General features: G+C 32.7%; 1 long non-coding RNA gene across 1 annotated transcript; it reads right to left on the reverse strand.

Moving 5' to 3' along the window:
- Window positions 1–1877: 1877 nt before the first annotated feature.
- Window positions 1878–3948, reverse strand: LOC108399266 (uncharacterized). The gene is made up of 3 exons (XR_001853613.3): window positions 3741–3948; window positions 3439–3510; window positions 1878–2535 (listed from the first exon to the last, which is right to left on the reverse strand). It is a non-coding gene; the product is annotated as an uncharacterized lncRNA (long non-coding RNA).
- Between the last annotated feature and the right edge of the window lie 10517 nt (window positions 3949–14465).

Consider the following 14465-nt stretch of genomic DNA (forward strand, 5'->3'; position numbering starts at 1 on the left):
TTTAAAATGATGAACTCTAATGTTTGGAGACATGCTTGTCATTATCACATAACTTGAGTTACATAAAATATGATTCAGGACCCCTAAGAAAACATTTCAAAATATAGTATATGTTAAGTTCTTTCATTTCCCAAAGGTGATCAGAAGAATAAGGGCTAGAAAAATGGTATGCTTGGAATATCTTTGAGTTTCACATCCCTTCAGTCATTTTTGCATTTAAACTGATCATTTACTAGCAACAGATGGGTAATAGGATGAAAGTTTTCAATATGTTGTGGTGGGCATATATATTTCCAGACAGAAAGTGGAAGAGGACAAAGCAGTGTTCTTAATGTGATTAACAAAGAGGCATGGAATCTGCTATCAATCTTCTTTCTTACTGTCATAGCACTTCTCAGGACTGTTAGAGAAACTTTACAATAGCTGAATGCATGTTACACATACAGATGGGGAAGTGCCTCGGGCAGTTTGGCAAAATTTACTAGGTGTCCATTTTTTTGAATTCCTGCTTTCTGAGTCAACATTTCATATGAGTCTGTCATTTCATCTCAGGAGTCTGCTTACCTTAATGTTGATGTGGCAAAGAAAGACTTGGCTGATTCATTATTCCATAACCATATTGGCTTCATTTGAAAAATTTAATCACTAACAGTATCCTTCACTGAGATTAATACTAGATTATAAGATAAAATTTTATTTTAATCTATATGGGGGCATATATTTTTCCCCTTGAGTCTAGGGAAATTATTTTCTTTAATTTTTCTAATTGTAGAAAGAAAATAAAGTATATTTCTATCCTGAGAGGTTTCTGTGAACAATTCTCTAACACATTTTGGTAAAAAGGTGTAAACAATTCATGTGAGCTACTATTTGCAGAATTATGTTAATTGTGAAAGACAAAAGATATAGGAACACCATTCAAAGTAGTGTCTATGCTGATTGGCAGTGGGTAACCATTAATCTCTGGTTCCAAGCAGAACCATAATATTAAAGGGATGACTTTAAGATGGCTAAGATTTCCTGAAGATAGTCTTAGAATAATGTTAAATGGATTTAACCTATGGAGGATTTTCCTTGGCCTTGCATTGTTACTAGACTAGGGTCCTATTTGTACCATCATGATTTTTAGTTCCAATTTAGAACAGAAAGATGAAATTAAGTGCCTGGATAAAGAGACTGGTGTTTGGTCCCAGAGATCGAAAATGACAAATAGTCAGTGACAAGCAAGATACATTTTTAGGTGAAACAGGAAAGCTGTGGGACACCATTTCATTTAGCATTAATCATAAATACAGAGTAGGAGGACAGAATAATTTCCAGAGTATGTATGAGAGCTGAGGCTAAAGTTAAGGAGACTTGAAAACAGGTGAAAGAAAAATATTGGTATTGGGGAATCCCACTTTACTTAGTAGGGATAGAGACCTACAAGAGATTTGGTAGTTTGGATTTCTAGCATATCCAGTGTAACTCTTTTTGTTAGCTTTCTCCAGCAGTGTTCAGAAATCAGAAAGGGGGTTGAGGAATTACCCGGCAGTTAGGACAGAAAGGCAAGACCATGGAAATTCTGGTGTCAAGCAGAAGCATGGAAGGAGGGCAAGCTTCTGGGTTATTGATATACTGAGGACAAAATTCAATTTATAGGAAAATGAGAGACCTCGAATTAGTAAGTACAGATCACAAAAGGAAATTTCAGAAATCATGATTTTGAAGAGGGAGAGATTGAAATAACAATATCAACAAATGCATGGCCTGTTTGTACCATAAATAGAGTATCATTATCAAAATACTTAGACAATGAGAAATTAAGGAATTATAAGGACAGATTATGAAGCCATTGTATTTAAATAAGGTTATATCTTTATTTTTAAATGTTATGCATATTTACAAAATTCCAGACCCATCAAGCACATACTTGAATATTAATTCACTCAAGGATATATTAAGGGCACAGAACTATTCTCAGACATTTTCTTTCCATCCAAGGCAGAAAAGCAGCCTGATTCATTCCCTCCTGCAGGAGAGAAATTAGGAGACATGGAACTTACTTTTCATTTTATTTTCAGTTAGGTAAGGGCAGATTCAGACATTTTGTGTGCATTTTTTAGAAAGAATAAAGTTATCCCTATCTTAAATGCATCTTTTTAATATTGTGTCCTTTTCCAAACATTTGGCTCTTACATTTGCTTTTCATGTGCATTAATAACCATTTGAAAGTAATCCACTTTCTCTTCATCTTTTTTTCTTTTTCTTTTTGCTCTGACACTTTAATCCTGCTGACATCTTTCAACACATAATGAAAAACAGCTCTGCCTTTTCCTGGTTTCCTCATTTCTGAATTCTATGGCAACGGATGCTAGTTGACTTAGTAAAACTTAAAAATGTCACATTGCTCTTCATTCTTTGATGAATACACATTCATGAATACAGCTCAACGCAAAAGCAATTAAAGGCAGTCCTAAAAAGCACATAACCAGAGTAGCCCTCAGATGATATACCCCAGGTGTTGTATTCAGAGCAAAACATGGCAAGCCGTGCCTAAAATGAAAAAGATGAGGCTTATTGTTTCTGAGGATTATTAGCCATCACTGCTGAACACATTTTGATATGAAACACAATGATTTCTGTAGATAAATATTAATTCCAAATCATGAAATTCACTCCAAAAATCAATGAAATCCATTAACATGAAGAAAGAAATAGGCAAATTATTTAACACACACATAAATTACAATTTAAACCTAATTTCAATGACACATATAAAGCACGGACACACACAACTATGGATTTAATCTAATTTTAACAAGAAATTACAATACAAAAGCATACTTAAATGGTTTGCTAATAATGGTAAATATTTGCTCATCAAACAGAGACTATCTTTATTGATAATCTTTCCCAAAAATGGCTATTTAGAATTAAAACAACAGTAATGTTGGATATTTATTAGTTTTAAATTAAATAAAAAATAATTCATCACTATTATGAGTATATGCTTTGTTATTGCCTGTATACATTTTATGGTATGGTTATAATGTTATTAATGATATTTTATATTAAATAACATATAGGATTTCATATTTGCATGGGATGCTATTAACAAATTACATTCAACTACCATACTTCATTTCCATTCCAATTCTTTCAATATCTGTGCGGTGTATAGATGGTACATTTTATTATTTACATTTCACAGTTGAGGAAACCAGGGTTTGAAAGCTTAACACATGAAACCACAAAGCTATGAACTGAGGAAAATAAAATGTTACCTAGCCTTTTGACTTTATATACAGGTCTATTTTCTTGTCATCTTAGGTCCTCCATGTATATACTTTAATTAGATACATCTTCAAAATAGCCAATATGCCTTAGAAAAATTAAAGCTATTGAATAAGAATTGTATGAAGCAGCCAGTGATGAAAACAATCAGCGAATACCAACCACGATAGTGTTGAACATCTTCCTGTTCTGTGCAACACAGACACGTCTTTGAAGTTCATGAAAATGCCCCATCTGAAAGAAGCAGAAGTAAAGTCATCATAACTATAGCCAAGGCTTGCTCACAACTCTTAATTAATTAATCATATTTCATTGGAAGATATCATAAAATGTACAATAAAGTTTGGGGAGAAAGGTGCATTACATAATAAAATATACAATAAAGTTTGGGAAGAAAACTATATAAACAATTTGAATGCATCAAGGATTACATTCTATTTAAAGCCAGCATTTAGAGTACTTACATTAGGGAGCTCAGAGAAAATTTCCTTCTGCCAATTCCCACTGGTCCAACAACAGACAAAAATTTGAAGTGAGTTCACAGCAGAAGTTGGAAACATGGAAATCAGTGCAGTTTTAAAATGTAATCATTCTCTGCAGGAAAAGGTCATAAAAGAGGTTCATGTAAGTGAAGCTTAAAATAAACAGTTTGAGCTTCCAGAAGGGATGCATCTTGGCCACACAGTTACTCAGGGGATCTACCAGGAAGCTCATTAAAGAGAGTGCCAAGACTCACTCAAGACAGTCAAGGGGTTAAGAGTGAGAACACTGAGAGATGAGAGAGTTCGAAGCTCATTCTGCCAGTTCCTACCATGCAAACTTGGAAAAATGTCTTGACCTCTGGTCCCCATGTATAAGGCAGGAGTGATCGGAGTGACCACCAACATCATGGAGGTGTTTTAGAATAGACATGTGTTAACAGAATGAAAGCAAATAGATAATTTACTTGCACCCCATCAATAAAAATATTTTCAGACTGTGTAGGTCTCCGGGAATGGTCAAACTAGTGGAGCAGCTGTCAGCAGTTGATATTTCCTGATGTTTCCTCAGTAACTCTCCATCAGCCTGTAAAGGAACATAGAAAACTCTCTATTAGTACTGAATGTATTTCAAAGGTATACCAGTATCTGAAATTTAAAGAGAAAAATGAATTTAAGCATCTAGAACTAAATATGACTGGCTAAATTACCATAACCAAGGTTGAAAAACAAACAAAATTGGAAAAGAGAATTTGCAACAAATAAGACAAAGAAGTTTGAACATTCTTTGTATAAAAAACATGGTAACTTAGTGAAAATAAAAATAAATTCAAGAGATAAATAGGTACTTCATACAATCTGGTGTCTTTGTACTTCATACAAAATGGCAAAAATATGTAATAATAATTTCAACCTTATTATGAACCAAACAAACATTAAGATCACTGTAAGAAAGCATTACTGATCATTAGAAATGGGGAATTTTAAGACTAAGAACCAGTAAAAAGGAAAATGTAAAATGCTGTCATAGTTCAGTGGTAGGACTGAAGAACTAACACGTACTTACTAAATGTCAATATGGTAAGATCAATCAAAACCCCAAAAATGTGCAGACCATTTTATCAGGTATTCTACCCAAAAATGTGCAGACCATTTTATCAGGTATTCTATTGTTAACATTTACAGTTAGAAAAATACCAGCTTTATGATGTACTTTACTATGTTTATAGTTTGAAAAAAAAAATGGTAACAAAACAAAATACTTCTAGACAGGATTGATGAATTAAAGGTGTTCATCAACATATTCATGCAATGAAATATCTGTTACCTTTTAAAATAATGATGTACATCTGTATTTATTGGCATGGAAAGAAATGCATGATTTAGTGTTAAGTATACAAAGCAAGTTGCAAAACTGTGTTAATATCCCATTTTTCTTTAACACGCAGAAAGAGAGAAATAAGACATATATGGAAGAGAGGGAAAGAGCAGGAAAAAGAAAAAAAGACAAAGCAAACAAATATCAAAATTAAATTGATTAGACATGATTTATGTTTTCCTCATTATACTTTATATTGTTTTTAACATTTTTAGTGGGAACTTAGAGTTAGCTGAAAGTAACCATTTCCATTAAATAAGGACAAAAAATTATTTTGTCAACAGCTTTTCTGGATAAGTAATCTACATTGGAACATTGCAGCTCTGCTTGAGACTAAAGAATCTCAATATGGTTGGTGAAAAGTAACAAAATAGCATTCACTGTGTTTCATCTATGAGGCAGTGATTCTTTAAGCCACAGAACAAAATGGTTCATTTTTCTGAAATATCATTTTGCTTAAGGATTTTGTGGAAAAATGAATTTTTGTGCTGCTAACATGTTTTGTAATATAGAAGTATCTTGTCTCAAAAAATATGTATGCTTCTGAATTTTTCCATGTGTTCATTAGGATGGCTTAGAAAAAAATCAGTGGGTGGGTACTCTTATTTGAAAATACATATTGTTAGACACATTGATAATGAAAATGGAAGTAACTTAAAATGTCTGCTTTTCTGCACACACACAGGCTGGTTTAGGTAAATATATACTGGTAGGCTGAGCTTCTAAGTAGGTTTGAATGATCAACTTTTCTCATGAGAAGACAATTAGAAACAAAACCACAAATATGTTTTTAAAAAATTTTCTTAATGTAACTGAAATCACTTAAATGGAAGAGAAGCTCAAAAAATTATTATCTTTAGTGGATTTTACTTACAGGCTTTAACTATTTCAAAAAGCTATTAACTACAGAAAATTAAGTTTGAGAGATATATACAAAAAGTTGATAATGGAGAGGATGAATTATTTCAGATGATTAGTTTATTTTTATATTTAGAAAATATACAATTATTAGTCATATTTATCCACAGAGAAAGTATTTTCACAAGTATTTCCCTGAAGTAAGAAAAATAGGTGAGTGACTAGTAGATCAAAAGTATCTCCATGAGCCAATCAATTTTCAGTACACTTTTTCCTCTGATTCCTTGACTTTAAAAGCCAATTTTATTAGTTTTTAGCATCATTGTGCTACTATAAATGTATTAGTATGCAAATGATATGCTATGGTTGATGTTGGGATATCATATTTTAAAATCCTGCCAGAATCATTCTTTGCCATTAAAGAGACTGTGTATGTCCTGTGTGATTCTCGCAGATTGTTTCTCACTTAAGGTGACATTCATGAGGTATTTGTTAGACGATTTAGTAAGTATGGACTAAAGTTCAAAGAACTCTTACGCATGCCCCATCTACTGCAAACTCATCTCATTCTTCAACCTTGCTACCTGTCACCTTCCGCTTTCAGTAGAAGTTAGAACTGGTTTGCTCCAGCTTTCTTAACTGGCTCAGTGTGAACTTTGAGTAAATTGGTTTCTTTTACTTTAAGAATATTATAAAACTAATTTACAGTCGGGAATAATATTAAATGTTTTGTAAATGTGAGGATTTGCATGAGGTCATTTCAATAGTGTTTCCTTTGTGTTCCCTGACATCCTGTTCCTTTCTCACAGCAAGTAAAGTCACTTAGTATGTGTTAAGCCCTAAACTGTTCTTGCAAGTTTTAGATATTATTCTCTCCTGCATCCTTTTTTTAACCTTTTCCCAGACATCACTGGTCTACCACTTGACTTAAAAATCAGAAGGTCTAGTAATCTGTGAGACTATAAACAAGTCTTTTAATGATGTCATATCTATATCACTAAAAGAAGATTAAGTATGGTTAGATTACAGATCAATTAAAATTGAATAATGTACTTGAAAATACTTTGTAGATCGTGATGATCACAATAAGTCAGTGATATCATGTGTTGCCTACTTTTGCAGTTTCTTTTTGTTCCATGATATGAGCATTATTTTTATAAACTTTTACACTTTGTGGTGTGACACCTGTACTCAACATTTTACTCATGTAGGAGATTGTAGAAAGGATATGACATTTCATTCCCAAGTACTGAATGAAACAATGCTGCTATAGTCCATTTCTGCTTTTTCACTTTAGCAAGTTGCTTATTGAGTAGAATGATTTTACATGAAAAATGACTGGACTTTTATCAGTTTTGCTTCCACCAAGAATATTTACAAAGCAGTCTTTTAAAAAGAGATGTAGGTTATTTATAACTTCCCGTATTCCTTTTGTCTTAATAGCAACACAATATATAATATTTTATAACCCAGGTAATTTCCATTATCAGTCTGCAACTCTGCATTTCTTTCTTTGTTGACTCATATATTTGCAAATTATTTATTCCTCCCAAGATATATTCATGCAGTTGAAAGAAAAGAATAATGTCAAGGCTGAGCATGAGTAGAAGTGACTCAGTAAAAGGCATATAAATCTCTCCTTCTTTTCCTCCCCATATCCAAAATAAAACAGTACTAAAGTTTCAGAATAACTTTTGAAAATACTGAGATGATTTTTCTGAATTAAGGGTCCACTTTCTTTCCTACCTTGCTAATGTTAATTCCACTTCATTCTCTATTCCAGGAAGTGTGTAGCTGTGTCATAAATAAATATGTTTCATCGTTTTCAGAGATTTCATCAGAAGATGGGATTCTTCTCATTTGGATTTGAATTTGTTTTTATAAACAGTATTTTACAGGGATTTATTTTGAGGAGAACATATCAGGATGTCTCTATTTTCAATAATAATGTTTTTACAAACTTCCTGAGCCTTTATCTTGTTTGTTTCTTCCTAGAACAACTGGTTTCATTTGATTATTTAAACTTACTATCCATTGATATTGAAAGTCACCATCCTTAAACTTATTTCCTTGAGAACTTTCCACTTTCACATATTGTGTTTATAAGGCTATAACTGACCCTCTAAAACTATCTACAACTACTATTCTGTTCAGTTACAGAACATTCAATGAATTCCTACTTCAGGGATTGTTCCTGTACATAAGGTATCTTTGGCAGTAAAAATCTCTCTGCACACTGAAATTGAATTGACTCTGGAGCACAAATGAATTAGTCTACTTTCTGTTTATTTCTTCATAAAAGAGAGCTATACATTTGATATCAAAAACACTAAACCATACTTGACTATTTTTAACATTGAGATGACCTTCCTGCATGAAGCTAACATAATTTCCCAGTCAGGGATACTGCTAAGTGTTAGTACATGCCTAAATCAAGGTCACTTTCTCATTTGTAACAAACCACTAATATGTAGGTGAGAGGAGCAAAATAAAAACACATAAATTTAGGATACTGGCTAACTTCATAAATATTAAGAGATACAATGTACCTCATAAATTTTCTGGCAGCAGGAATCACAAAAATAAAGGTCTGAGAGAGAGTGGATTTCACATGGAATATAAAAGTAGTAAGTGTTGAAGACAGCACAAAGAAGTGAAAGACCTTCAGATTCAGTCTAATTTGTAGGCATTAGGCATCTACTGTGCACAAGACATTCAGTAAGAAAATAATGTGAATGTAAAAAATAAAGAAGATACTGCACTCTGTTCCTAAGAAACATCTGGAGAAATACAGAGTCACCTCGGGACATCAGACTGCTCACTGAGTCACAATGAGATCTGATGTAGAGGGCCAGAACAAGTGCAATGAAAGCAGGAAGAAGGAATGAAAGTATTAATGACCTAAAGAATCAGAAAAGGCTAAAGATGGGTGCAAAGACTAAAGTGAAAAACCTACCACCTGAGATGGAAAAGATATTCTTTTTAGAGAAAATGGTATGAACAGAGGAATAGAACTGACAATGTACAGTGCACACTTATGAATGATGTGTACATTTATTTATGATCATTTTTCCATGAATGCCTTGGATGATAGTGTGTGAATAACAAGAGGTGTGGATCAGTTTACAAGGAAAAACTTGAACAATATTTAATAATAATGTAAGAATTTCTTTACATAATATGGATTCAAATGTTAGATTAGGAAATTAAATAGTCCAAATTTTATTTCAAAAATACTATTATGGGGTCCTGTAGGACCTCATTCAAGTGAATGAGACACTGGATGAGGAATGAATTCTAGAGACGTTTGGAATATCCAAAAGAGAGATAATGAGAACTTAAATTAAGAAATAAAATAGCAGGTTACATTGCAATCAAATAGTTGATCTATTTTCAGCTGAGAAAGAAGAGGAAAAGTTTAAAAGTGATTCTAAAATTTCAAGGCTTAAGGACCATAATAGACAATTAATGATGCAGAGGACATAGCAAGAAAAACATCTTCAGTAACAATTGTTAATTACAAAATACTGAAACTATTAGTGCTCCTCCACTCTTAATATGATCATATTACACTATTCCTGGATAAATCCTCCTGTGATGTGCGTGTAAATAACCACAATCTCTCATCTTTACCAGTCTCTTCAATGACAACATTAAATCACCTTCATAAACTCAGGAAATAAGTCTCTGGAATAAATGGTAGCCTTCCATTTTGTTCCTTGAATTTCATATTGTGCCAAAAAAGGTAATGTCTCCAAAATGATCACACCCAAATGCCCATTTAAAAAATCATTAGAGTCATTATTACATTTACTGGAGCATCTGTTTTTTCCTTTATCCTAGTCTCTCTAGAATTTGTATTTATTATCAGAATTCCTATGTAACAGTACAGTCTTAAATTCAATTCCAGAACCTCAGTGTCATTATATTGTCTGTGCTAACCTCTTACTCTTCCCAGGGCTGACTTTTTGTCCTACATTGAGTGCTGTTGACTTTTTCTCATCCCATTCCCTGAGTTTGCTCCACCTTTTTCTAAGTGCTGTATCTGACCTGTGCTATTTTAGACATTTCTAGAAACTGAAAAAATAAAGAAAGATAAATTACAAACTTTGAATGTGCATGGCTTGTTACTTCTCTGGAGTTAGTCTAAGTATTCACTGTTACATATCCCATCTTTGTGTGTGGCTACTGTTACAGGTGCTATAGAAAATCTTTTTCCTCCCTGATACCAGCATATGTCTTGAGATTTTGTAGATGCTATGGGAAGGACGGAGATTTAATTTGGAAGTATATTGATTCCAAATAGAAGTAGAACATTCAGATAGTGATGCCCAACAGGAAGCAAGATTTATGGCAATAAAGTGATAACATGATTATTATAAACTAGCTCATTATTAATGGATTTATGCTTCAAATGTTAAATTTGCCACATTCATTTAACTACCTGAGACACCACTGGAGTGATAGCATAGGGATTATTTCTAAGTTGAGATTAATAAGGTCAATGATATTGGGAGAGAAGATAGTAACTTGTAGCAAATATTAATACATAACAACTAAAAATGTGTAAATGAAGGAATGATGGCACAATATTTAGAAGATAGTACAAGGAAAAGAATATTCCTCTCCCAAACCAGGTACAGAATTCATGTCACAAAATTTTTAGTGTAAGGCAAGAATATTGGAGTTTAATTGCTGACACTAAAATAGAAAAGCTTAGAATTTTGGAACATTAGGTTTGTGAAAGAGTAGTGCTGAGAAGCAGGCCAATACAAAAATTATTAATTGGAGGATCATATATGAAATATAAGTTAATGGGAATTGCCAGAGAAATTGCAGATATCCAAAATAAGATAAAGGATTAAATAAATAATTCAGGAAGATTAACACTGAAGTAACTGAGACTTCCAGAGAGGCCAGAGTAAATAGAAAACAGAAATTATCAAAGACACAAGACAAGGGAAGTCTCCCAGAAGTGAAGAATATGAATTTTCATAGTAAAAGAGCCCATGGACAACTCAGACAAACAGGAAATTATAAACATAAGAGCACAGCATTAAAATTTGTCTAGGATAAAAGGAAAAGGAATAAGTAATAAATAAGTTCTGTAAAATCTCCCAAAGAGATTAAAATAGGTCACAAATAAAAAACAAGAAAAAATGGTATTGAACTTTTCAATAATAACATTATATTCTAAAGGACAATGGAAAAGTAACTGCATTTATGGCTAATATATGATTTCCAACCTAGAATTCTATAAGATAGCCAGCCAAATTTGCAATCTATGTGAAGATAGAATACATTTTTCCAATATACAATGACTAAGAAAATGTAATCTGATTAGGAATTTAATGGAAAATATGCTTCTTATATTGTAGAATTTCTCATTTCTCATGAGAAAGCTATCCTGATTTTATCTCTGGGCCTAATACAGGCTTCTCTGTTCCCATGCCCTTTGATAGCATCCTGTCAAGATGACTCTATCTAGCCATGTGACTTGCTTTGAACAATAGGATAACAGTAAATTTGATGCCAGAAGGGATTTGAAAGAGAGCTGGCACATTTTCCCTTCCTTCTGCTTCTGTAAACTGCCTTGAGAATATGTCAAGAGAACAGGGCTACTCTGCTGGAGGACTATGAGAAATCTGTGTATGTGAGAAACCCATGAAGGGTTTCTCTGAGTCAACCGATTGGGGCCATACTAAACCAGAATGCCTCAAGATGACCTAGACAGGTAACATCCATAGGTGAGTAAGCTCAGTCAGGATAAGCCAAGTCCTACCTTGTCAGTAAACCCCCACCTCTCCAGCCAACCTATAGACTTAAAAAGTATTTTCAGTAATAGCTTTTTATATACACCACTTAAAACAGCTTTTTATATAAACCACCAAATATATATAACAAAGAGGTGGACAAGCAACAGAACTAAAAGCTATAATGGATTAGAACTAGCTGATAGGTGCAATGTGTATGTTTTCTTTCCATTTAACCTTATAGTAATAAACAATTTGATATTTTAAAATCATGAACATGTTTAAATATTTTTAAATAATGGTGGATAGGGCTCTGCATAAAAAGTTTTATGCCAAAGGAATTCTCTTGTTTATGTTGTTACTATTGTGTTTGATTTGAATGAGAGGAAGAGTAGAATTCTGGAAATACACTTGGGTTGGGGTAAATGAATATTAATGCTGTCTTCTAGCCTGAAAACATGAGGGTCTAGAATAATAAGTAGCTGACAGGACCCGAGTATCCTTAGGGATAGGTACATGTTTCTGCTGGGACAAAAACTAAAATTGATTTAGTTTGTTTTCTAATGAACAGAGCTTCTGGAGCAGCACAGATTACTGTGGGTAAGAGAGTTTCTGAGACAGGAGTTCACAATGAGGAACTGTGTTTTTACCTTTGACTGAGGAACTAGGCATGAAAGGTATGGATCAACTTAACTGGCTTCCCAACACTGAACACTCTCTGTTCATAGTATTTCTTGATGTGAGAATTGCTTGAAAACCCCCACATTTTCTGAGTCTGGACTTCTACAGAAATTTTATAAAGAGTTTACTATGCAAAGATAAATTTTAGCTCAGACTCTAACTTCATTACCGCATACACCGAAATATCTGATTCAGAATTAATCAGCTTGTGTTTGTACATGAATGCATAGATTACAATTGTTATCCAAGGAAAATGTTCCTTTTAAAATAGTGAAACTGGAAGCTTTCCTTGATCTGAGTAGCATATGGGAAGAAAACACATGATTGGGAATTCAAACATACCATTTAAAAAAACAAAGTTAAGTTTCAAAGTTACATTTAACTGAAGGATGAAACTTTTAAATATAGTGTGACATAAATGTGGCCAAGTAAATCACTGTGTTTTGATGGAGAAAAGATTATCATTTAAAGTAAACCAGTTTCTCTTTCTGTATGAAACAGACATTACAACAAGAAATAAAAAAGCTAACAACACAGTCATTAAGTGAGGATAAAAATGTTCTGTGATTCAATATTTTATGAGAATATATTAACAATAACTTCAAGTGAATCAGCCCCCTATGATTTTCAGCCCCCCTCAAGCAAATAAAGAAGGCTTCAGTCTCAGTAAATACAAGCAAGCATACTCAGGAACATATAAGTCAATACAAATCAAGTAATCTCCATTGTCCTCATCCCCTCCCATAGACATTGTTAAATAAAATGTTTGATTTCTCTTCCCACCCCCACTCATTTCCAATCACGTTGCAAACCCAAGAACCCTATATGCATGCATGTTTCTATGTATTAAAAACTACTACTAATTCTTCTCATCTTTAATTTACCCATATTTGATTGTCCAAATAATTCAAATTAATATTATGTAAATTTTTAATATGGCAATGTTCTTCAGCAAATAACACTTTGGCAATAGGGTATCATCTGGTTATACAAAATGGAATTTAAAGCTATATGAGTGACTTCGCTACTTTGTAATATCTATATGCAAACCTCTGATTTTCTATGTAAAAAGCCATGAATATTTGCTTCCTTAGTAAGATGTTCATTAAGACCCTTACTTCTGAAGTTACAGAGGATGTTACAGACTGAATTCAATTAATGTTGTGTGTTATTTAGTATTGAGAGAAAATAAAAGATGACCTCAATTGTCATATGTAATTCTATATATTACAGACAGAAATGAAATTGCAAAAATGTTGAAAAATTCCATAATTCTATATATTACAGACAGAAATGAAATTGTAAAAATGTTGCAAAATGCTGTTCATCAGCTTCAGTCACCAATTTCTGTTAATGAGATTGGAAGAATTAAAAGGAAACAGACTCATTTGGGTTGACAATTTCTCACAAATGTAGAATATATATAGAGAAGTTAGCCTATTATCCAGTCATGTGACTTAAGCAGAGTTAAGTAACAGATAATCTAGGACACTTCTCAAACCATCAAAATAAAAGTAAGAAAAAATATGAATTTTAACATAAAATATAAAACATGGTAGAAATTCGTGATTTTTAAATTTTTGCTTCTGACATCATTTTGATACACAAATTGTAGTTTTGCTTAAAATATACCTAAACTTAACATGAAATAGAGGTTCAATAATGAGTATGCTGGGAATTTTTGGTTGTTTAATATGTACATAGCCATGAGGCATAGGTGAATTATCTTTATTTACATCACCATGTAAAGGACATCCTCAAGATCCTTGTTTTCTTATATATTTAATATCCTCAGTATAACCACAGTTGTTGGATATTTCAAGCACTGGACTTCCATACTTTAAAATGTTCCAGAGCTATTGGTATACTGTTGTTTAATCACACCTTATTTTAAAAGCTCTCATGAAAGTGTTGACCAAGGAGAACTATAATAAAACATATCTTAATGGTTTTAGGTGAAAGTTGGACTTGTTTTTGACCTTCTTAAATTATAATGGCAAGAATGCTCAGATTTTCTTTTAAAGGGACAGTTAAAACTGT

The sequence above is a fragment of the Manis javanica genome, chromosome 5 (genome assembly GCF_040802235.1).
Source record: "Manis javanica isolate MJ-LG chromosome 5, MJ_LKY, whole genome shotgun sequence".
Lineage (NCBI taxonomy): Eukaryota > Metazoa > Chordata > Mammalia > Pholidota > Manidae > Manis > Manis javanica.